The sequence below is a fragment of the Lates calcarifer genome, linkage group LG10 (assembly GCF_001640805.2).
Source record: "Lates calcarifer isolate ASB-BC8 linkage group LG10, TLL_Latcal_v3, whole genome shotgun sequence".
NCBI classification, from domain to species: domain Eukaryota; kingdom Metazoa; phylum Chordata; class Actinopteri; family Centropomidae; genus Lates; species Lates calcarifer.
This window is the reverse complement of record NC_066842.1, coordinates 8,480,069-8,504,208: the sequence shown is the minus strand read 5'-3', so window position 1 is coordinate 8,504,208 and position 24,140 is coordinate 8,480,069. Positions and strand designations below refer to the sequence as shown.

Genomic DNA, 24,140 nt, shown 5'->3' with positions numbered 1-24,140 from the left:
TCTGCTGGATTTTTGCATTTCAACACAAAGCCCTGACAAGATTCACTTTGCTACTTGCAAAGTGCTAACTTTGTCTCCACGGTGCTGTATCCTTGAACTTATGAAAATCCCTCAGAGTACTTTATGGGTAATATGCATAGGGGAAATTAAGAGAATATTTTAATGAGATTCAAGAGGTATTCAGACATATCTGGAGGCAGTCTGAAATGAGAGGCAAAGACAATTACTATACATCCCAGTGTGGCACTGGGAAAGCAAGAATCCCCTGGTTCCCTTCAGTTGATGATGAGGGAAACTTGCTGTGTTTGACACTGGGAGATTAGGTCCAACAAATGACCTTGGCTGCATGTCAACTCCCCTTTCTGTCAGTTTTCAGTCAGTTTTAAGTACAAACTGTTTAACAAAGCAGAAAGTCCTTGGAGCTAAATGTGAAAAAGGAAGATGGAGCACTGAAAAAAGCAAAAGGGTGTTGGGAGAGATCTCCTCCACTCTTTGAAAAGGTAATTTAGTGTAGTTCTTCAGGCTTCTTATGCTGAACAGCATATTTCCAAATTATTATTAAACGTTAAATTCATTTTCATCTTGCTTCAAATCTGTGCCACAACCTAATTTTAGCTAATCTCCATCAACCAGCTTCTGAATGGCAACTCCAACCAGAAACCCTGTCTTCTTGCCAAACCAGGCTTATCCCAGTAATAACTGCATCACTTGCTCTCTGTGTTTGATGCTATGGCTGCAGATGGCTACCACTGCTAAGCCTGAGATAATGTATTTGTGTGACATGCAGTGAGAGAGGAGAGCATGGCTGGCTTGGCAGCAGTCTGAACTGTTAAGAGAAAATGTCGCTTTTAAAGTCACATGATCTCATCCAGCAGAGTCTTGGTTGATCCCACGGGCTACTGTATGATTATTAGTGCAATCCTGCTCTCAGGGCAAAATGGCAGAATGTACCAGGGTATGCAAATGGGTCTGAGCAATTAAGGTCCTGAACAGCTGGAATAAAGTTCAGTATCTAAAAGGTGAAAGTAGTAGTAGTTGACTAATTGCAGTCTGTGGATTAGGTGTTTATCCATATTTTGTTTTCACCTCACTCCACTTTTTCATTTTGTGGGCCTGATTAATGAAAATGTAAGGGATTATTAAGCCTTTAAGGCTCGGAATTATTTCAGTGTTGAACATTATTAGTGCTTGTAGCATTTTCGTGATGCTTAATTCTAACAATAATAATACAGCTAAATTAAAAAGCCGCTCCCTGCTGTTAAATAACAGAAAAGGACATTTCTGAGCATTAAAAGACAACTTTTGGCTTGTTTTATCCTAAAAGTCGTCCAGCTGTTGTCCATCTGGGGGTTTTGAGCCTGTGGGCTGGCAAAGTATTATTAGCGTGTCTATTTAGATAACAATTTGCTAGAATGGTTCGCTTCCTTAGGGCCACCATACATCGGCAGCGACGCTGCATTGCGCGTGAGGTGCGTGCGCACGCCCTGGAGTGCTGCTGCGCGCCCCCGCCTGTGTGCATGTGTGTGTGTGTATGTGTATGTGAACTGGTGGGAGAGGAGAGGACCAGTGACTGAGAGGCAGAGGAGACAAGTGCAAGAGGCTCGGCGCTGAGCGGGACTCCACGTAAATAAACACACAGCCGACGGTATCGCTCTGTCGCGGGGGACTGAAGATACAGAACAGGCTTTGCGTTTCGCACCGCCGAGGGAGGAGATAAGGTGAGCGAAATTATATAATTCATAACAAACACGTGTCGCGTGTAGCTTACAGTTCACTGTCAGGAGTTTGTGGGGAGAGAGGAGCAGCCTGCTACACTGAGTTGGATGCTGAAAGCCTGCCAATAAAATCACTGTCCTCTTAGCAGCTTCTTTCCTGAGGAGCGCAAAAACACGGACGTTGTTGTTTTTTTTTTTTAAAGCTAAACCTGAAAAAAATACAGCGCACTTTTCAAGATACATTGACATGTTAGCCTATAGCTCTGTGGTCATCAGGGGGAGCAGGGGTGCAGGTGTGCATATACATATCCGGAGCACGGCTGTCAAACCAAAGCTTGACACAATGTGTGTTGCTGAAAAGATGCAGAGATGAATTATTGTCACTCATTCTCCACTGTGAACCTTTCAGATAGATGGATAGATAGATCTACTATATTTGACAGCTGTTTTTTGTCCTGTTTTGATGAAATTGTTGTCCTAGTACACAAAATCCCTGTCCTAAGCTGATTTGTTTCCCACATGTTTAATTCCCTTCATATTCATAGCACAGCTCTGTCTTGTTTTGACTGACCACTCAGTTTGTTTAGTCTAAATTCCTTTCATCAGACTCAATCTGAGTATTACAGTCCTCCCTGAGATTCACCAATAACATCACGTTATTGGTGAATCTGCCTTTTTTCACTGGGAAAAAAAAGTAACCCCACATTCCCACCCAGTCCCCGCTTTACTCAACCCCCCCCCCCCCTCCTCCTCCTTCTCCTCCTCCTCCTGCTGTCTCCTCATGGTCAAAGCTTCAGTCCCCCCCTTACCCCTCTTCCCCTTCATCTGCTCATCCCCCAGACACTCTCACTCATATACACACACCCAAACACACATGCCTCGGCTGCACACTTTCGCTGCCTGCTCAGATAGCCACGTTAATACAATGCTAATGACCCCTGCTTCATTGTCTGACGCTCTCGCTCTTACTGCTCTCTGAAAGGGCTGACACACTTTCTAGTAATGTTTATTCTCTCCAGGCAGACTATTGTTAATCTGTTTAAGAAGATAACAATATCCTCCTATCCTATCCGTATGTCTGCTTTGCATTAATTCACAAACCGGCGGCAAAATGTGCGATACCACTTTACAGATGCATGACCCTGGGTGTTTGTGCGCCTCTTGGTGGTCTCCAGTCGACAGTAGTTTGATGGTGGTGAGTCAGGATGTAGCTTGAGCCCATGGAGCCACTACTCCACATGGCTGCTGGGGCTCCGCTGACAGGACATTTCAGTGCTCATTTGACCAATGTGGAGAAATCAGGACAAGATAGTGACCTACATTGTGCTGCCATCTTTACTTTCACCCTCAGCACAAATGGCACTAGGCGGGGAGATTTGCATAACTAAGGGATTATCATGACACACGTTGGCCAGAGTTATTGTGAGAGCACCAGTCAGTCACACCGCTGACCTAAAACCAATGGCGGGCCGGGCAGCTCTGCTCTGGGGGCTATGGGAAAAGCTTGGGTGTTGGAGGGAAAATGCCATTAATTTCACTCTGTGGGCCGGAGAAAACACACAGACTATTCTGCGAGAAGTGATCAACGCTCCTTTTTGTAAGCTGCCGTCTGTGGCATTGTGACCCCCCGCCAACCTCAGGACGGGACAAAGTGTCTCATAGATAGGGACAGTTGTTGTGTGTCACTTGTGGTAATGATAATGACATCATTTCTGAGAGGAACTGATGTGAACCTGAAAGCCTTTAACTTGGTGATTCATTTCACCAAGGACACACTTTATTTATGTAGAAGAAATGCCTTTGTATTCATGTATTCAACGATGGAAATATTAACATGACCTCAACAAGTTGCAGTCAGCAGAGATTAGTGTAGTAGACAAAGTAGGAAACTCAAAGACCTCTCCGGTGTATGGCACTGAAACACCAGACATTTTAATGGCTTCTGGTTAATACTAACTGGGCTTTTCAGTGATTTATGATTGTTTGTACTCCCACAGCTAATTGCTGCAAGTCTAACAGGGCAAAATATGAACAATCAGATTAGAGCTGAAATTATTTGTTAGTCAGCTGTTGAGATCAGTTGTTTGACAAAAAATGACCAACTAATTGTTTTAGTCATTTTCAAGCAAAAATGTGAACAATTCTCTGATTCCAGCTTCTTGAATGTCACTATTGAAGTCTTTTCTTTGTCATCTATGAATGTAAACAAAATATATGCGATTTTGGACTCATGGTTGAATAAATGAAGTGATATGAATACATCACCTTGAGCTGACAGTCACACACATATGAAATTTTGGTAATAGTCCCTCATTGCAGAGGAAAACTGTGCGCATGTACAACTACAATAGGTAGCAGGTCAAAGGTGAACTAGTGTGTTGGTCTGAAAACTGATCAAGGTTTACAATGAATGGTTTGCCTTGGTTCTCTCTTCCAAATAATGTCTGTGGAGGTTAGTCATTATCCAAGAAAGGGTTGAAACAACTAGACTCAGCTGTAGTTACTTGATGATGTTTCACCTCTTATTCAGGAGGCTTTTTCTCAATAAGTTTAACTAACCTAGCTGGTTTAAAATGTATGGTATGATTGTCTGACCACTCATGACTCTCACCCCATCTGACCTCTTTTTGTTGCCAGTTATTCAGCGCAGTATTACCAAAATTATGAAACTGAGGTCTAACTTGACAAAAACTGAAATCCTTGTTTAATAAAGGGCAATGGGCAAATTGCACAGGGTCAAGTTCAGTAACGCGCCATCATAGGTCACTCCAGCTGATTGACTGAATGATTGAGTGTCTCCTTGATACGTGTGCTGTGTGCTTGTGCTCTGAGTGGAGACGATCCGTTATGAATAGAAGTGCTGTGCTGCTCAGCTGTGATGAGGCTAAATCTCCAGGGACTGATGGAGGCCCATGCCTATCCATTAGTGTCACTGTGGTCTGGGTGTTTCGTCCCAGTGGGCCAGTCACACACAGCAGCACAGCACGCTGACATCTCCTGGACCTCCTTGTCACAAGCATGTTCGTCTCATTTTGGGACTGATGAGTGCCTCATTAGAGGACCACAGAGGGAGCGGTGTCGCCCCCGCTTTACGGCTGCCTGAACACTTGCTTGGTTGTAATTTGGACAAATGTATGCAGGGGCAGATGAGTGCATGTAAAGAAGGACATACGTGTTCATTAAACACACACACGTGTTTCACTTTCCCTCTCTCTCTCTTTGTGAGTGCGGCCTGTATGGTCGCAAGCTGGTGGGTGCAATTAGAGTTTCACACTCAGTTAGGCAGCAGATCTAATGGGAATTGACACGTTCCTGCGAATCCACTCCACACAGCTGCAACTGTTGATGTTTACATCCTAGACCTGTATTATATTATCAGGAGTGGACGGTGACAGATAACTATGAAAAATGGGTATTAGGTGATTTATGTGTTGCTCATAGACAGACTCAGACTGGTTGCCAAAGTAATTAGATAGAAAGATGTGCAGTTGCTTTGATATTTTCTCTTTTATCTCCTGAAGCAACACAGGTTCAGTGATTTATGCAATGTTATTGCTGAAAGGATCAGTTGATTAATTAGTCGATTGAGAAAAAATTATTGAGTAACTATTATGATAACTTAATCATTTAAGTAATTTCTCTCCAAACATTCCAGGTTCCAGTCTCTCTATTGTGAAGATTTTCTGGCTGTTTTGTGCTTCCTGTAATTGTGAATATGGTTTTTGAACTGTTGCTCGGCCAAAACATCAAATATTAACAAGGAATTGGTTAAATTCATTTTTCTGTTTTTATGACATTTTAAAGATTCAACAAAACATAATTGACAAATAAATTGGTAATGAAACAATCAGAACTTGCAGCCCAACCATGCTTTGGCAGTTTAAAGTGCATTAAGTAGAGTGGAAACTATTGTTGATTAATCAATTAGTGATCCATAGAAATGTAATCGTTTGTATTGTATCTTTGGATTTTGGACTGTTGGAAGTGTAGATATTGGGAAGGACATGTTTTGCTATTTCCGGACATTTTCTAAACCTAAAGAATAATTGAGGAAATAATCAGCAATCAGTTGCAGCCTTTACATTGTCTTCTATGAGTTAAGGTGCTTTACTGTTAGATTAGGTTGTATTTTTTGGGGCAGAAGGTGGTGGTGGACAGATGGGGGATGAGGAGCGGTCAGTGCGGTCTCCCTGGACGACTCACTGCGAAGGAATCATTGCAGCTGAGATTTACACCATGACAATCATCAAGCCCAATGACTTAAGAGTGCCCAGGGAACATTGTTATCACCCACGTCAGGTTATTACACTCCTTAGTGAGAACAAAGCATTTAGAGGTGCTCTTTTCTGTCCAGACCAACTGCCGAGTAGCGACAGCGATAGATCCCTCTTTTGAAGTGGGAGATTGGGATAATGGAATGTAATGTTGTGGGTTTTATGTTTCCTTTCTACCCCCAGTAGAGTGCCTGACATGTTAACTAGCTCTGTATAGCACTGGATCTGACTCCCAGTCAACCTTGAGTGTAGAGATCTGAGATGAATCAAATGAAGATGAGACTCGACATGTGCGCTCGAGAGTGTTTTTTCTGGAGTCTCATAAGATGCTTCGCTGTCTTGCCCCCTGCCAGAAGAAGTGGAGGGAGGGAAAGTAAAAGTGGGAGTGTTTTGAAGCTTTTGGGATTGCAGGAGGGAGGAGGGGTGGATCATGTACCTCAGTCGACGCTGAGAAGGTTCATGGGGAACAAAGGGGGTCTGTTTTCTCTGTCTGTACTGGCGGGGCGGCTGTTCTAGCCCTTTTCTTGCAGTGTAGGGGGGTGATGCAGGGTTATGCCCGAAGAGATCCACAATAACGACTCGGGTGTTGGAGCCTCTGTTTGAACACACAGTTGTTCCTGCTCAAGAGGACTGGAGAGGCGGTCGCTGCTACTGAAAGCCCCGGGCCTGTTGAAGCTCCGGCCAACTTTGGATGGGCAGCAGATGTTGGAGAGGTAGTAGGTGGCCCAGTGGCAGCACATAACAAGGACCAGTGCTTCCCTTTCCTGTCCTGAAAACAACAGGAGGTGGGCATTGCTCCACCGGCAGGGTGTAGGCTCCGCCAAAATTACAGAGAATTCAGGAAGAGTGTGTGCTTGAATGCTTTCTACTCTGTTCTCAAGCCTCCATCTTCCTCCTATTTGCATAGAGCTTAAGAAAAACTCGGCCACACGCATCCCACTCTCTGTTGGCACAGTGATGCATCCCACTTGTGTTGTCTAATAGCTAAGCAAATATATCACCACAGCTCTTATTCTGCTTTTAACATCGGAGATGTAAAGAGTGAGCCCTGCCAAGAAATCCACCACAAGCCTCCACACTCTTACCAGCCTGCTGTTGAATGTTACATCCTATAAACTTGTAGTTGTGGGGGTCTGCAGAGATAAGCAGAACGAAGGCGTAGATTATCTTTGTCGCCCCAGCACATGATGCAACAGTGACTGAATCAACAGGAAAGAAGGGGACACTTAGCTGTCAGCTCATGAATAAAGTTGACATGGAAACACAAAGTGGCTTTGCCATGGTTGAGGAGGCTCGCTGACCTCGAGGTCTTATTTAGGCCAGGCCCTCTAATGCCCTTACCCTCTGCTCCACCCTCTACCCCCTCCCATACCCTGACTGAGGGTAAGACACCATGTTAGCAGCTCAGCAGCCACCAGTGAAGGGCCCTTAATCCAAGTGGGATGACAGCTTGGCTCTAGATGCTGTTTCTGTGGCGCTGAGACCAATGGGCTTTTCTTTCCCTCTTTTTCATCCCTTAAACCCCCCCAAACACAGCCACAGGAATCCTGGGAAAAAATTCTCCTGGGGGGAGACAAAGGAATGGGATGGTAAACAAATCCAAGTGTAGATCTGAGATTCCTCCATTGAGGAGAAGATAAATGTGCACTGTACTATGAGATATCAAAAGCATAAAACACAGTGCAGACTTTAGCTGCTTTGTTGTCGATGGTGGTGTTTTTTTTGTCACGTGTTGTGTAAAAAATATAATCTATACCCAGATAATCTTTGTCCAGGCTTCAAAATGATTAGGGAAGATTGAGGTCAGAAAACCATTAGAATCAAAAAATTTGCCAAACCAAATCCCCTCTCCTTCCTTTACATCGATCAGCTGAGCCATAAAGAGACTACATGTAAAGAGGTTCCAATGGGAAACATGTTAATTAAGTCGATCAACAGACAGTAATTGAAATAATTTGAAGTAATTTGCTGCTTTCCTCTGTTTTACATCATTCTAGACTGAACTTTTTTTTAACTGTTAGTGTGACAACAGATTCATACTTTATACTGTATGTGTGCCATGTTGAATAGGCCGATACAGATGGTCAAACAGGTTTGAGAATTTTTCAGGACTCCCTTTATATCAAAGACATCATTTTTAAGCCACCATGAAAAAAATTGTCTGTAAATTTGATTTATTAACAAAAAAACCCAAGGACATCCACTGTCGAGTTGACTGTGCTCCGGCCCTGTGCCAGAGCAATTTAGGATCAAATTCGAGCAATGGAATAGCAATCAGTATAATCTCCTTGCGGTCAGTCCTTTGCTGGTGTCTCAGCGCTGGGCATCTTTAGGAGCTGGAAGAATGTAATTGTCACTAAGATAATTCCTTGCTGTGGGCTAGCAGTGCCCAGCTGTGAGGAGGGGAGGATGGACAAATGGCAACTTCATTTATCAGGATCTCCTCAGAGGCTGGCTGGCCTGATAACCCAATCAAATGTCTAGTGTGGCTGAGAGCTGTCTGGACCAACACTGGGCTTTTTCAGCACTGTGTTTGCCTCTCTGTCTATGTAGAAATATCAATGAATCTTTGTCAGGCTGCCATGGTTTGTAGCCAAAGCCCCATGGTCTTACTGCAGTCTCTCAAAGAGCAAATGACACTAATAATCTTTAAGTTTGCGGACATTTACAGCAGTAAAAATCATCTTTTCAATGTGCTCTTTTTCTGTATATTTCGACACACAATTACACCATTGTATATTTGGTTCTTGGCCATAAATGGCATTCCTTATTGGTTTTAGTTGGTATTGTGCTGGCAGAGGTTGAAAAGACTGGTCTGAAGCAGACCTAATGCTCGGGTCTTCAAGGTTGGCTGGTTTTGGGCCTCTTAGGGTTCAAGGCACAATGACCACATCTCTCCATGAGTGGAGCCATGGTGGACATGTTACTCAAAGGGGTTACTGCGTGACAGAGAGCACGCCTCCACAGATCCTGTGAGAGAAAAATAGGACACTTTCACCCATTGGTCATTTGTGATGTGTCACTGAGGTGGAATTCATATAGCTCCCAGTTTTGAAGTTAGTATCTTGATTGTAGCTGGCATTTCGGGCTATGTAGAAGGCTCAGTTTTGAGTCAAAGGGCACTCTTTAGATGTTCACCACTACTTTCATGAAATAGGATTTATGTGGAATAACAGATGAAATTGTTAATGCACTGAGAAGATGCATTTGGCCTCTGTACTCCCTCCCAGCTTATATACATTTTGTCAGTTATTTGAGCTAAACTTAAGTGCACATCTGAGGCTTTTACATAATTGTTAAAACCACTATCTCAGTAACAAATCACAATTTTGAGATTCAAAACGATTGAATGATAATGATTAAAATTGTAGTTTCATTTCCATAGACCGATATGCACAGCACTTATGGAATTATTAAAACCAGGTTTATAATCTCAGCTTGCAGCCATGTGATTTAAATAACGGAGCAGTCGTTACCCTGAGAGCAGATTATGAACTCATCTCTACCACTGTATATCTGTTTCTCTGTCTCAGTCTGTGCCTTTCTCTGTTCCTCTGATAATTTCCTTTCCTTTTTGACCCTCTTCCTCTTATATCACTTAGTATATTTCATATCTACATTTGCTAACCTTTGCTCTACCTGGACCTTGTGTGTTAAGTCTTTCTTAAGTTCTTGGTGACTAGTAGCTAATTTCAAATGTGTGATTTTATAAAAACAGGCTGGACTATTAAACCTGAATGTTGCGTAAATTGCAAAATCTTGTGAAAAGCACCATGTGCTGTAGCATATCCTATAAATAATATAATAATAATATTAAATTTACAGCTCTGAGGTAGCAAACAATATATTAAACTTAACTGCCAGTTCTTTTTAAATGTAGTTATGACTATGTTTTATGTGCATGCATGGAGGAATTTGAGTACTTTGCAGTTAGCCTAACATTAATAGTGCTATAAAGTGAGTGGAATCTCGCTATGCTAACCTAGCTGATGTAATTAAGTGGGTTAGCGTAAAGAAAATGAGAATTAATGCAAGTTTCCATCCAATACTAACAGTGTGAATATAATATATAGGAGTTACTTAGTCAAGCTAAACAACTGGTGGCGCTAATTCTCCAGTCGGGTGCCATTAAACTATGGCAGATGAAGGGGGCAATGAGATAATTCATTTAAGGCACATAACCATCTCTTTATCGCTCCACACAGATCTGATGTTTTTCTCCGCCACTATTTTCAATTTCTTCATCCCAACTTATTCATTAACTCTGTTTCCACTGCACTTTGTCGCATTTTGCTTTCATTAATACACCAACCAGCCAAGCATAAAACTTTGATCAGGTGTCGAACATATCCCTTTACGTATTTCACCTTAAATGGGTAATGTATTAGTAAGCAGTTGGTCAGTCGGTCAGTGAGCTATGCAAGTTACTGGGTATACTGTAAATATTCTGTAGAAAGTAAGAACCTCTTTGTGTTGTGCATCTTGTTTTCATTTAGTAATGCTTATATCTCTCCTTTGAAAACACATTTATTACAACTAGCAACAAGTTTAAACAAGTTTGAATATGTGAACAGCTGGTGTGACCGGCTGCAGTCTCTATTTTAAAGCATTATAATGCTACAACAAAAAGAGGCCTTACAATATTTCCCTTCTGATATTTTTCACTGGGCTGGTGAAAGGAACATTTAACCATATGACTCAGTGTCTTGTCACTCACTTATTTGTGAAAGTGAGACAAACCACTGTCTGATTTCCCCTGTGGCTACTGCACAAAATCTCCCTATTGCGTGCTATCACGTTATTATAATTCTGGGAGCTTACATGTTTACACTGTCTTATCCAGGGTAAAGCCTAAGGCAAGCTAGTAGCATTCATTATATCTTTGCATATATTATGAATTTATAGATTTCCCCATTTCCAACACTGCTTTTAAATGTAGGCGTTGTTCGCTACTATAGTGCCTAATAAGACCAGACGAAGGGAGCTACATGGAGGTCGGACTGATTGGATTCTCCACGGTCACCGACAGTGAAAAAAGTCTAATTAAGCCTTAGGCGTCCCAAGTCAAACTCCCCAGGATTACCCTGGCCCTGCACCCAAAACCCAACCCTGGGAGAGAGTGATAACTAGACTCCCATAATCTGGCACCGGGGCTGACTAGAGGGGGGTTGATGATGAAATCCATGTAAACTGAATCTGACGTCACCACCGTCGGGTTCAGTGGTATGCCACTCACGTCATCCCGGACTCAGTGAAACACACCAGGTAAATTAAGTTCAAATCAAACATCACAGTTTGAGATTTACCAAAGTGGAGTCTGTGTTAATGCTCAACACCGCAGCAGGAAATGGTGCATATAACTACAGCAATGTTAGTGTGTTTTGGGGAGATAATGATAGAAAAACTGATTTCATGCGGAGTTTCATCCGTATCGTTCACAATCCCCCGCGCTTTGAAGTCAAATTAGTGGTGTGTCTGTATGGGTGGAAACGACAGACAGATTAGAGAACAGAAAACATGCTTTGGAAAAGCGTTTAACCCTCCTCCCCCTCCTCATCAAATCTGCCTTTAGAGACAAAATAAAACCCAACAAAGTATCTTCCCTTTTGTCCCAACTTTAGGGTGTGGGTTGGATGTATACTCTGAAATACGGGGTTTGCTTTTCACCCACTCTTTTGTTTGAATGAAAGTACATGTTTACTGTGGCCATTGCTTTTTAAGTGTCCTTGAAAGAGTCATTTTGTGAGGAGAATAACTCCCAACAGGAGACCACTATTGATCAGGTGTTTGCCTATAGGAGGCAGGGATGAAGGGAGGAAGAGGTGAGTAGGGTGAGGGGGTCAGGATAGGGTGAGAGACAGGGAAGACCCAGTGACCAGGACATGCTCTCCTTCTCACCAGGATGCAGCCAAGTCTGAAATATGGCTCTCTTCTTTTGATCCTGGAAACAATGCACCTGCTGGAGGCCTGAGGATATGTCCTCTCCCCATGTGTTCTTTCCCATTTCTCTAAGGTATCACTGACCTGTGCCCGTGTGAATAAAGCCTCTGGAATTCTGGTATCATTATATAAATGACTCCTTTTGGACAATAGCTTCTTTTCTGTATCGCCATTAAGGTTAAAAAGTTGCAAGAGCTTGTCTTCTCTTCTTCCCCTCTCATGGGAGTCAATTGTTTGTGAGTTGTGTTTCTCAGTCTCAGTCAAAATACAGCTAGAGTAAGAGCTGAAAATGCTCCTTTGGCCTCAAAACAAAAACCCCCCGAATTTGTTTCACTCTGTGTGTTTATCTAAGCTGTGATTCTGGCGAAATGGGACTTTGGATATGAATTTCGAGTGGAAGCGGCATGTTGGCAACAGTGGCAGGGCCATGTCCTTGACAGCCCTGTTGAATTAATTTCTTCCAAATGGCTAGCTTAAAGAATGAAAAGAGGAGTCTGATTCAAACCCACTACTGATCTAATGCGCCACTATGACAGAGGTCCATTTTTAACCATAGTGTCTTGTGAAAGCATCCTTTTTTATTCCTGTGGCTCATATTGTGTGGAATTGAAGCATAATGGAGTAGGTGGCCACAGAGAAACCACCCAGGACAGCTCGTCATAGCACTTCAGTTTGATTGACATACCACTTCTTTTTTCACATCAGACATGGTAAAATGGTATAAAAGTGGCTCTTTTACATAACACTGGACAATTGCATGCCTAACCTCCTTCATTCACCACCGGGCCTCTGTGAATTCAAACTGGAGCAACCTCAACATATCTGTGTTTTGTAATGCTAAAATTAGCAGAATCTGTGGCATGTGCTTGATATGGTAATAGGGCAGGAAAACAGTGTTTGACTGTTAATTTTCTGCTTTACCATGGCTATTTGCCAGAACTGGCTTCTTGAAGTCAGACTAAAAAAATTGTAATCGATTAGTCAATGGACAGAAAATGAATATACAGCTATTTTGATCATTAATTGATTATTAGAGTCATTGTCCACATAAGAATGCTGAATATTTGAAGATATATGAGGATCTGCTGCTTTTTTCACTTTTCTATAGGTATAAACTGAATATCTTTGGACTGTTGGTTGGACAAAAAATGACATTTGAATAACTTCCTTTTGGATCTGGGAAGTTGTGAGAGGAATTTTAAATTATTGTCTGATGTTTTATAGATGAAACAATCAGTTTATTCAGAAAGTAATTGGCAGAGTATGAAAATAATCTTCAGTTGCAGCCCTGATAGATGGTATTCAGTAGACATGGCATATATTGTTTTATCATCAAGCCCTAATGGGAAAGGCTTAATTCCATATTTGCCTTTGCTCTCATAGTATCACTGTACTGATAAGATGATTTTAAGTGGGACTGTCGCACATGGAAAGTCATTTTCTAAGCTTTAAGCATGGATCACTACGATCAGCCTAACCACTCTGACCATAACTATGGCAGTGTGTGGATTAAATATAATGCAAGATAACATCTTTTAAATCCCCATGGGCTAATTTAAATAGCTGCTGTCATGGTACCATCTTGTTTTTCCCTCTGCTTCGTTCACCTCATCTCCTGCTTAGAACTAAGCTTTCTTAGAGAAGAAGAGGAAAAATGCAGAAAAACATCCCATGAAATCGTGCATTGTGTTGGATGATTTATGATACTGTGGGTAGATGTGGCATAAACGAACATATCTGTGACACAGAGACATTTTCCCCTCATAGATTCACACAGTAGCAGCTCTCAGCTGTGCCGAACGCAGGAGTGCTGCTCTAAATGTTTAATGGAGAGTTAAGGGATAAGGGGCATCTTCTGTCTCTGTCTGCATAGTGTCTCATTCCCACCTGGCCAGGCTCCAGTGCTCACTGCAGCATTCTGACCCACTACACTGCTGCATTGAGACCAGATACAAGGCCTCATTGGAGACTTTTTAGCTCCACTGAAGTTATGCGGTATATTGACTAGTTTTTGCAGTGCACTCTTCTGTTCTCAAACTTGGCCAGACTATAAAGTTCCTCAGTCACTTGACTCTTGCGCACTTATGTTTCATTTTCTGGCCAGGCCTTCTTCTTCTTCACAACCTTAGTGTCTGAGTAGTGTGCAGGTCATTTGACCACCACCCACCAGTCTGTGTCACGGTCAAAGCTTCAGCAGCCTTGGCTGTCCTTCAATGGCTCTTTCACTGGCACTTGGTGACAATGCATTTTTTCCATGCCATAAAGCAGATGCTGTATTATAGTGGCACAATGCTGGGCCCATCTGAAACTGTTTTACATGTGAAAGGCACACCGGGATCAGGATGCCTACCACTGTGTGAGGCTTTTTGACTTGCCACTCTGTAATGAGTACACAGTGGAAGGAAAAGGAGCGGACTGCTTTTACTGGCATTGTGATCACTGCATAGAGAGAGGAAATGCAGTATAAAGTGCTGATCCAGGCTATTCTTCCAAGGCTGGGACTTTTTATATTTACTAGAATACAGAGATTACTGTGGCATCAATTGAGTTTGTCAGCAGTTACACCCACCACAGAGAGCAACAGATAAATAGGCAGGAAAGTTGGATTTTAAATATTCTTCCACCTAGAAAAACATCATACCCAAAATGATTAAATCTATAAAATAATTCCACAAGTTGTTTACGTTTTAATCAGTTAAAAATATGTAGCAGGTGTCCTCCTCCAAGAGGACACCTGCTACAGGTGATCTTTTCAGACCTCTTTCTCCATAAGTCAGCAAATCAAGAACTAAGACGTGAGGTGAAAACAGCTTGACTACAGAGGCTTAACAGGCAGAACAGAAAAGCCCTGCAGTTAAATGATTAGCTTCCTTTGTGCGACCAGTACCTGTCTTCTCTTGTCTTGCTGTTTGTTGTCAGTGAATTGAAGAGGCTCCCCTTGTTCAGAGTTGTTTGCCCCCAGGCCTTGTTGCATGGTATGGTCCCCCACACCCTACCCCCCTATAAAAACAACTAAAACAGTGTTTAACCAGCGCTGCTGTAGGACTTACTGGTACTCTGTCAGCAAGGCTTTTAGTCACTAATTGAGCACTCAAGCAGAGAGGGACCTTGAGAGATCAGAGGTGCCCAACCAGACAGGCTGGTTGGTCAGTCACCCTACACAGGCTTGATTTCAAGCCCTAGAAGGACCTGCTAGAGACAGGCACCACTCAGACGTCCCCCTGAAGCGGAGGTGTCCTTGGGCCCCCAGCACCACTCAGAGGGCTTATCCTCTCTGACAAGAGCTCTCCGAGGTCTCCAGCTGGTCATCAGTCATGTCAAGGACACACATCTTTCATGTTAAGACCCTGAAGAAATAACAGCAGCACTGCACACATAAGAGGCCAGATGGGGACATGTTTAAATGCATTAACCCAACTCTGGTCCCACCTCAGAAGAAGGATGCCACTGTGGGAGAGAAGGAAGTAACTGTGGGTGTATAAACCAATTGTGTAATTTGATTTCTGCCTGTCTAGCAGGTTGATGGCTCTGCAGTTGGGTGAATGTGTAACTGAGAAAACAGTGCTGCTGGCTCTAGTTTAAAAATGATTGAGCAGGGCTTTGCATCTGTTTTTCTCAGTAAATACAACATGTACTCCATATTTTTAGCCAAGCTAGTCCACCCTTTTGGTCCAGACTGAAATATCTCAACAAATATTGGATGATTTGCCATAACTATTTGGAAACCCATTCATATTTCCCAAAGGATGAACCTCTCAGACTTTGGTGCTTACATGACTTTTCATTTAGTGCCACCATTAGGTTTGACTTAGACAGGGTGAAACATTTGAACATCTACTAGATATTGACACAAATTCATAGACTTTCATGGTTCCCAGAGGATGAATCCTAATTACTTTGGTGATCTGTTGACTTTTCCCCCAGTGCCACTCTGAGGTTGACATTTGTGATTTTGAGTGAAATATCTCAACAATTATTGGATGAACTGGCATAAAATATGATACAGACATCCATGTCCCCCTTGGGATGAAATGTAATCACCCTGGTGATCGCCTGACCTTTAATTACTCCAGTTATTTGGTTTACAACAAAATACCTGCAAAACTAATGATGCTCTCATTAGGAGGATAAAAACATGCAACACAGTCATGCACATTTTTTTACTTCCTGACAAGACAAATTGGTGAAATACAACTAAGTTTTTAAATTTGTGATTCCTTGCCTTTCTGCTGTATTTCAATCTGCTTTTAGAGCAGAAACAAGACAATTTGCATCAAGCACTCTGTTGCAGAACATCTCCTCCTATTCTATGCTACACAGCATCTTTGACAACAGCTTCTTGCATACCAATTTGCTATTTTTCTGTCCAACATGTCCATAAAAGACATCTGGTGTTGATAAGTAAGATGGAGAACACTTTTAAGCATGCTGTCGATACATTCAGCTCGCAACAAATCTCCTCTCCCAGCCAACATTTGAATTAAAAATAATGGTGATCTATTCATCACTTTTCTTATTACGCCACTCCCTGTGCTGTTATCTAAGTTATTTCGGCAGAGCATCTGTCCCATTTTGTTATATCATTTCCCTGAAGAGTACAAGGTGTCTTGTCACAACTGCAGTAATGTTAGTTTTGCTTATCAGCAATGTGTCAGAGGGAACACAGACCACAGAGACACACACACTACATATAGTAGAAACTGTATAAAATCCCTGCAGGTTGTGAATAACTGAGCATGTAGCACACATATGAGAAATCATATCACTGAGAAAACCCAGGCCTGAATGCCTGTAAATGACAAGACCGTTGTTTCCAGCAAATCAAGTGAAGGCTTTCTCCTGCAGCTTCCTCTTATCCTCAGAGCCAGTTTCCCTGACATCGTGCATTCAGGCAGAGCTTGTCTGTCAGCTTCGTTTTGTCACTAATTTATTCATTTAAGCAGTGGCAGCCACATTCAAAGACAATGGCACACAAGCTCTGAGTTGAATTAACCTCAATAATTATGCAGATTTGGGGAAAGAAAAGCCCAATTGTTACACACTCCTCAAAACTCCTACCCCCTCCTGTGCTCGACATCCAAGTGAATACATTACTACACCCAAGAAAATATTCCAACGTCCCTCTTCAGGATCCTATCAGAAAAACAGTGCACTACATCATTTGTGAATATTACCTTCAAGGTCAGCCATTCTTGTTTGTTTGCATTACCAATGGTCTTCACATAGTCCTCAGTCTAATGGAAGCATGTGTCCACTGTGAGTGCATTATCTCATACCAGCAGAGCAGGGAATCCATTTTCTCAAAACATTTTAAAGGAATCCACTTTAAGCGTTTCCAATAACGACCTGGTTTAAAGTGCTAATGGGTCATTTGATCAATACACAAGCTTTTCCACTGTAAATATCAAAGGTGGCTGAACACATTTATTGGAGAGCACTGGAATCCATTAAGTGTTCACTTTAATCCAGGAGCCATTTGAGCTGCAATAGGATGTTCATGGATGTTGTAGTTTGGGTGTCAGTGTCTCATTCAGTTAAAACACAATTCCTTGTTGTCCAATAGTTCTTATATCCATTCCATATGGGATCTATCAAACATGTAACAAGATATGTTGCAGTAACACATACACAAATCCAAAAGAAAAACATAAATGATAAGGTCTTGGATAATATATTTATCACATTTCAACTCTAAGAAAAAGAGAGTTATAGCTGATAACGCTTTTACACACCTGTATTTTACAGCTACTTTCCTGGAAACCTTTCTCATAATTCTCTAAAAAAAACTACAGATATTTTGTTGTAAATTACAAGGACATTTCCAAGAAAGACTTATGCAATTTGGTATAAATTATAAGTAAAATAGAGAATATGTTACCTCAGCAAATCTATAAAACTGCTCACATCTTTTTACCATTTCTCATTGATTTATTTGTTGACCTGAATAAATATCCTTCCAGACAGCCTGCTTTCTTCCATATCAAACGGCTGATAGAAAAACTGAGCAGCACAGATCTTCTAGCAAACATCACATAGTTCCATTCCCATTTATACAGCTGATTTTGGCTATTTGTCCGATATATACTATTAATGGAACCTTTAGTCAATTACTCAATCAGCCGAAAGTTAATTGGTAGTTATTTTGATAATCAATGCCAGACATTTGCTTGTTCCAGCTCTGCAGTTGTTGCTGTTTTATATTAATGTCTTTTGGCTGGACTGGTTAAACAAAACAAGACATTGAATGAAAAGTGATGGCATTAGAAGAAACAAGGAAGAGTAATTGATAATTAGAATAATTGTTAGTAGTATCCCTAACATTCAAAGAAAACATATCAGAAACTGACTCTAAATGCAGGACAGATCTTCAGTATTGACTAATCACATCTAATGACACCGTTGAGATATAATAAGGTATTCTGATTCTGGTCTGACTGAAAAAAACAACAATAACAGAGGCCCATTTGCATCTTGTACTTAACTGCTAAAAACAAGGGCAGCTGAAATTCTGCCTAATGCACGACACAGTGGAGGAGATGAAAGCCTACCTCCAACAGAGTGGCTGGTACTCAGCCTGTCTCAGATGAAGTCTAATGATGGATCTCGAGAATAGGAAGCCCAGAGTTGTTGTTTTTATTCAGGTGTTTTCTAAGAATAGGACAGCTCGGTTCCAGAGAAAGTCTCCTCATTGTCTATGTTTACAGAGCTCTTAATTGGTTTAATAACTATAATAATTACAGTAATGTGAGCTGTAATGTTGCACAATCAGTCTGTGGGACGTGTGTTAGCCCCTAACCACAGTTATCCCATGTTTCTCTCAGTATTACTGTGTGTTCCTGCCTGTTTGTAACCACTGCCGCCTCCAAATGCTATCAGTTACCCAAAGACAACCTGTGTCAAGTGTGTGCGCTTGTGTGTTTTTGTGTGTGTTCGGGGATATATGTGAGGGTGAATTATTGATGCCTTGTAAATCCAATCTGGCTCATGACAGGTGCGCCGTGTGCTGTTTGCTCTGTGTGTGTTTGCGCGTGTTTTTGTACGTGTGTGAGACATTGTCAAGAGAGGAGGAAGGAGCTGTGCTGTAATTAAAAGGCAGCACAGTCTGCAGTCCTGCCCACACAGATTCAGCTGTAGGCATACAGGCTATAGGCTGTAGTGCACTTTGCCTACACACATGACCACCACAGTGTTCACATTTATGGATGCTACACAGAGAACTGAGTATCTCTCTTCCACACTCTCCCCACCCTTCTTCTTCCTTCAGTCTCAGTTGAGCAGTACAGTTTGTTTTTCTTTCTCTCTCCCTCTGTCTCCCTCCTCTCCCCCTCTGTCTCTCCTCCTCTTTGTAATCTTTTCTCTCGCTCTCTCACAAACTTCACAATGTACCACACTTGAGCTGCAGCAGTCTGTTATTGTGCAGCATGCAGACAAGCTGCTAGGAGCCGGACCAGTGATATCATCCCATTGTCCCTGTGCTGTCACCTGCACCAAGGGGCATGGAGTCTGGGAAAAGAGGGGAAGGAAAAGAGAGGTGGAAGGAGAAAGGAGGAGGTGGAGGAAAGAGGCAGAGGGTGGATAGAGGAGTCTTGAGAGGGATGGAGGACAGTGTGGTCTCCCTCCACTGGGCCAGTTAGAAACACCAACCTCTGCAAATGCATCGTCTTTTGGGGCAAACATCAGAGAAGGCCAGGCTCTGATTATTTAGTGAATTACACATGCTCATGTTTCAAATTCTCAAATATTGGTTTGGGCCTGTATTAACCTCACAATGTGCCTTTGCATGAAACAGGCTTATGTCAGAGACATATCCCCTCTCATTTTAGTATATTTGATTATTTTTCAGAACCATCCTTGTATTCTGATCTGATCCACAGCACTATTATACAACAGATAATTTAGTGTCTACTGTTTTGACTATTATTTGACTATTTTTTGCTCTTATTAATTCTAATCATTTCTGCTTTTCTGTATTGTATATTGCTGTATTATTAGACTGCAGTCAATGAAGCAACAGCTCCTCTACATGTTTAACATTCAAAGCCCTATAGTGTTTCAGACAATATAATCGTTTCCTTTCTTGCTAGGCATTTCGTTTTGAGCATGATAGTAACAAAATTGGCAAGGCAGCACCTCTAAAGCTCACTTATAAACATGTTTTTGGTCCTGGCCAAGAAATAGTCCAGGACGTAACTCCAAATAAAACCCTGGCAAATTGTCACTTCTGTTTTACGCTTAAGTTTTTATATGAATTCAACAAAATGAGGTACAATGTGTTAATAAGTGAGCTTTAGAGATAGAGGTTAGGCAAATTTTGGGCTTGATGTTTCACTTTGTTTCCACTCTATGTGCTAGCCAGTAGCTGTAGCTTTAAAAAGCAGTGTTGATGTTCTCATCTCAAAAATTGTAACATACAGTGTGCTAATTAGGGAGTTTTAGAGAAACTTTGGAGAGAGCACACTGCTTCCACTCTTTATGACCAACTAGACTAATCACCTCCTCAGTCTAGCACCGCACTAACATGAGAGTTATCGGTCTTCTTATCTGCATATACAGAAGTAAACTTTTATGTCTCAAAGTGTTGAACACTTTATTTAACAGTGAGCAAAAAATGAATGAGCAGCATGAATTTGCAAGTGGAATCAGTAGACCCTATCTCTGAAAAAGAAAGAGAGACTCAGACTAGAGGAGTGGTGAGTGCTGATAGCATGACTATGGAATTAGTGCTGTGGAAAAGTACATTATTCTAAATTCACCGTATTAGCTATTTTACAAGAATTCCCATCTCCCCAGTGTTTCTAACCAAGTCTTTCTTTATTTGTGCTGGCCATTCACACGGCTGTTATTTGAGAATTTACAGTGCACGCACACACACACACCAAGACACACACTCACAGAGGATTCATGTTTTTAGTGATGTAGTCTTATGTCAAACAGACACACAACCTCACACTTGCACACATACAAGCACAAACATTTGCAGATTCATGTTGCAAGAGTGTACACACACTTCTCCCTTACCACAGACACAAACACATACACACACACACACACACACAAATATATACAGTATAGTGTCCACTGCAAACACACAGCAGATAACTAGCCAACACCTCCACACCTTTACTGTCTTTTTCACTGCTAGTCGTCTCATTTGCTCCTGCCTTTGGCATACCTTCTTCCTCTCCTATATTTCACATCTCACTGTCTCCCTCCCTCTGCATTTTTATCTCAGCACCTGCAGCAACCTGATGTGTGTGTGTGTGTGTGTGTGTGTGTGTGTGTGTGTGCGCGCATGTATGCATCAGTCTGCTGTAGACAGGCTGATTAAACCCTTCGGCACTGTCTCCTTCACCACTGCCTCAGCACACCTCAACATAACGCCACATCACTGACACTGCCACCCTGCCAGCTGTCTGGTTGGTTTCACTAGTATCAAAGTTATTTATTTTTATAAGAATACCTGTGAGCAGTATGTGTATTGAAGGACTAAACAGAAGTTGCTCTTTTTACTCAGCCTTTGTTTTTTTGTGGTTGACTCATTGAGTGCAATATGGATTTTACATCAGAGGAGGAGTAGGAGGCAAAAGATCAGATTGTCTGTTTTTGGACTCACTAGAAAGCCCATAATTTTGTGTTTTGTGTTTGTTGTTGTGTGCGTATGAAAAAAGAGAGGCACAACATGTGATTTATTTGCTGTGATGCAGGCGTTTCAAGGTGTTTCTCCTGGCTTTTGCTTTGCCATCTGTTTTATCTTTGTAGAGGTATGTAGTTGTGTATTTAAGGTGAAGCTTTTATTTAACCCATGGAATGCATTGCCTTTATTATCTCTCTCTGCTCATCCACTACACTGCAGTTTGGTGTACGGATGCAACACACAGCCAGAAAGGCAGTGTGTTCAAAAACATTATATATGATGATATATATGAGCCTTTTTTCTTCTTCTTTGTTTTTATTCTTTACATGTTGATAGTCTTGCTTTGATGCTTGTTTTCCATAATAATGTCAGGTCAGTCACTGCTTTGGTCCAGACTGAAATATCTCAGCAGCTATTCGATGGATTGTCATGAAATCTTCTGCAGACATTCATGGTCTCCAGAGGATGAATCCTGCTGACTTTGATTATTCTCTGACTTGAATTCTAGCGCCACCATTTTGACAACTATTGGCATAAAATTTGGAACACACATACATGTTGGATAAAATTCATGAGCCCCAGCTGTGATTTGTGTTTAGTGCAGATTAGTAAACACTGCCGAAGTGTTTACTAAGCTGGTGAGCATCGTACCTGATAAACATCAATGTACTAGTATTATAGCTCAAAACACAACTGTGTCTGAGAATAGCTTCACAGAGCCACTAGTACAGAAGTCAGGCATCTTGACACTCTTGACTTGACAGCAGTACTGTGTTACCTCTGTTATCCTGTGTTTGTGTAAGTGCAGATACTATATGCTCTCACGAGGTTTAGGTTGAGTTAAGGAGACAGGTGGTGTGAGAGCTGGACACAGCATGGGTGAGGATGAAGAAAAGGAGAAGAAGAGAAATCTCATTCCCCTCCTGCTGCCACAAACATGCACTTCAAAGATGGCTTCTGAAGACACCAGGCTCCCTCAGCTGTTGTTGTGCTTGACTAATGAAACTAATGGAAACTAATGAAATGTAAATCAGGAATGACAGTTGAACAGCAAACTAAGGCTCTGCTTCTGCTTCTCGGCTTCTGTAGCTAGTAGCTGGTAAAGTAATGGGTTAATGCTTTTGCACAATAAAACTGCCGTCCAGCGATCTGGCCGTGGATGGTGTGTAATGCGTCAGTAGGGCAGGTTGTTTGTGCTTATGGCCGCAGTGTTGCCAACAGTAATGAACAGCCTGGATGACGCGCCTCGCGCAGCATCGATCCCGCTCTCTCACAGACGGTGGATGGAAATTGGTCCTGGTGGGGAGGCAAAGGAGGTGCACACATGCCTACACCTTCTGTGGACACATATGGGAGTGAGGATCTGCACACATGTACATACTGGGAGAGCACGAGAGTGTCTGTCCATGTGTGTGTGTGTGTGTGTGTGTGTGTGTGTGTGTGTGTGGCAGTGTGAGTTTATTGACGTCTGCGGATGCTCACTGGACCGAGGATGATCTTCTTATTGGTGGCAGTATGGAGCATATAGAGAAGAAGATCTGCTCAGTGGGTCTCTCTCTCTCTGTGCTGCAGAAAACACTTGGATCTCTTCCACCTCCCGTCATGTCCTCAGCTGGTGCTCTCTGCAGTTGGAGGCAAGCCCCATACATTGACTGTATCAAATCTGGCTGTAGAGTTTCCTCTCCTGCTTCATTACCACATGAATGGTTGCCATGTTGCCATATACTGTAAGACTTTTGTTGGCAAGTCACTCAAAGTCACTGGCTAGAAACATGGTGAGCTAACAATAGCCAAAGGAGGAGGGATTCCTGTTTTGGATGGTGTATATCCTTAAGGTGAAATTCTTGTTTATTATAATAAAATAAGACAATCCTTTATTAGTCCCACAATAGGGAAATTTACATAATATTTTTCATATTTAATATTTAATATTCAGCTGTATTTTTGTAGCTTTTGTGATTATATTGTACTCGCCAGGTTAAGTCCTGAAATCTGGAAACACAACAACATTGCTGCTGTCAGATGATCAAACATGCTGTAAATAAGCCAATAGTTTTAACCACAGCGGAAATATCATTAATAATTCCATATTGCACAGGGAAGCTGTGCAGCAGAACAAACAAGAGGGCAGACAGACAATCCAAATAAACCTAAAGAAACCTCCGGGAACAGCACAGTTGAACAAAAATAATGTGGATAACAAGTACATTATTCCTCTTGACAGGTGTGTTTGTTTTTTAGTTCTTCCGAGATATAAAGTGTGTGATGTCCATCGAGTGAGATTGCCAAGCCATAAAGAAAAACTATGGTTTATTACTTGGGTTTTATTTTTTAAGCTCTGGCCTTTGAGTTTCCACCATCTATGATAACACTGTAGCACGGCTACAAACATTTCTAAATATTGGTACAAGTGGGCAACAAACACGAGCATTCAGACAATCATACCTGTGGCAAACAGAACCCAGGTCAACCAGGCTTATTTGGAAACAGAGGAAACAGTAAAATTAATACTCAAACTGTCAGATATGAACATCCATCACTGACAGATGGCCTTCCTGGTTTAGCTTTGACCTGCTG

General features: G+C 41.9%; 1 protein-coding gene across 11 annotated transcripts in view; it reads left to right on the top strand.

Moving 5' to 3' along the window:
• The first annotated feature begins 1,512 nt into the window (after nucleotides 1–1,512).
• Nucleotides 1,513–24,140, top strand: part of LOC108888543 (neuronal cell adhesion molecule) — a 73,165-nt gene continuing 50,537 nt past the window's right edge. For all 11 annotated transcript variants that reach the window (XM_018684575.2, XM_051073233.1, XM_051073228.1 and 8 more), the window contains exon 1: nucleotides 1,513–1,718. The gene's annotated coding sequence lies outside the window, so the exon portion shown is untranslated. The remainder of the gene's footprint in view (nucleotides 1,719–24,140) is intronic.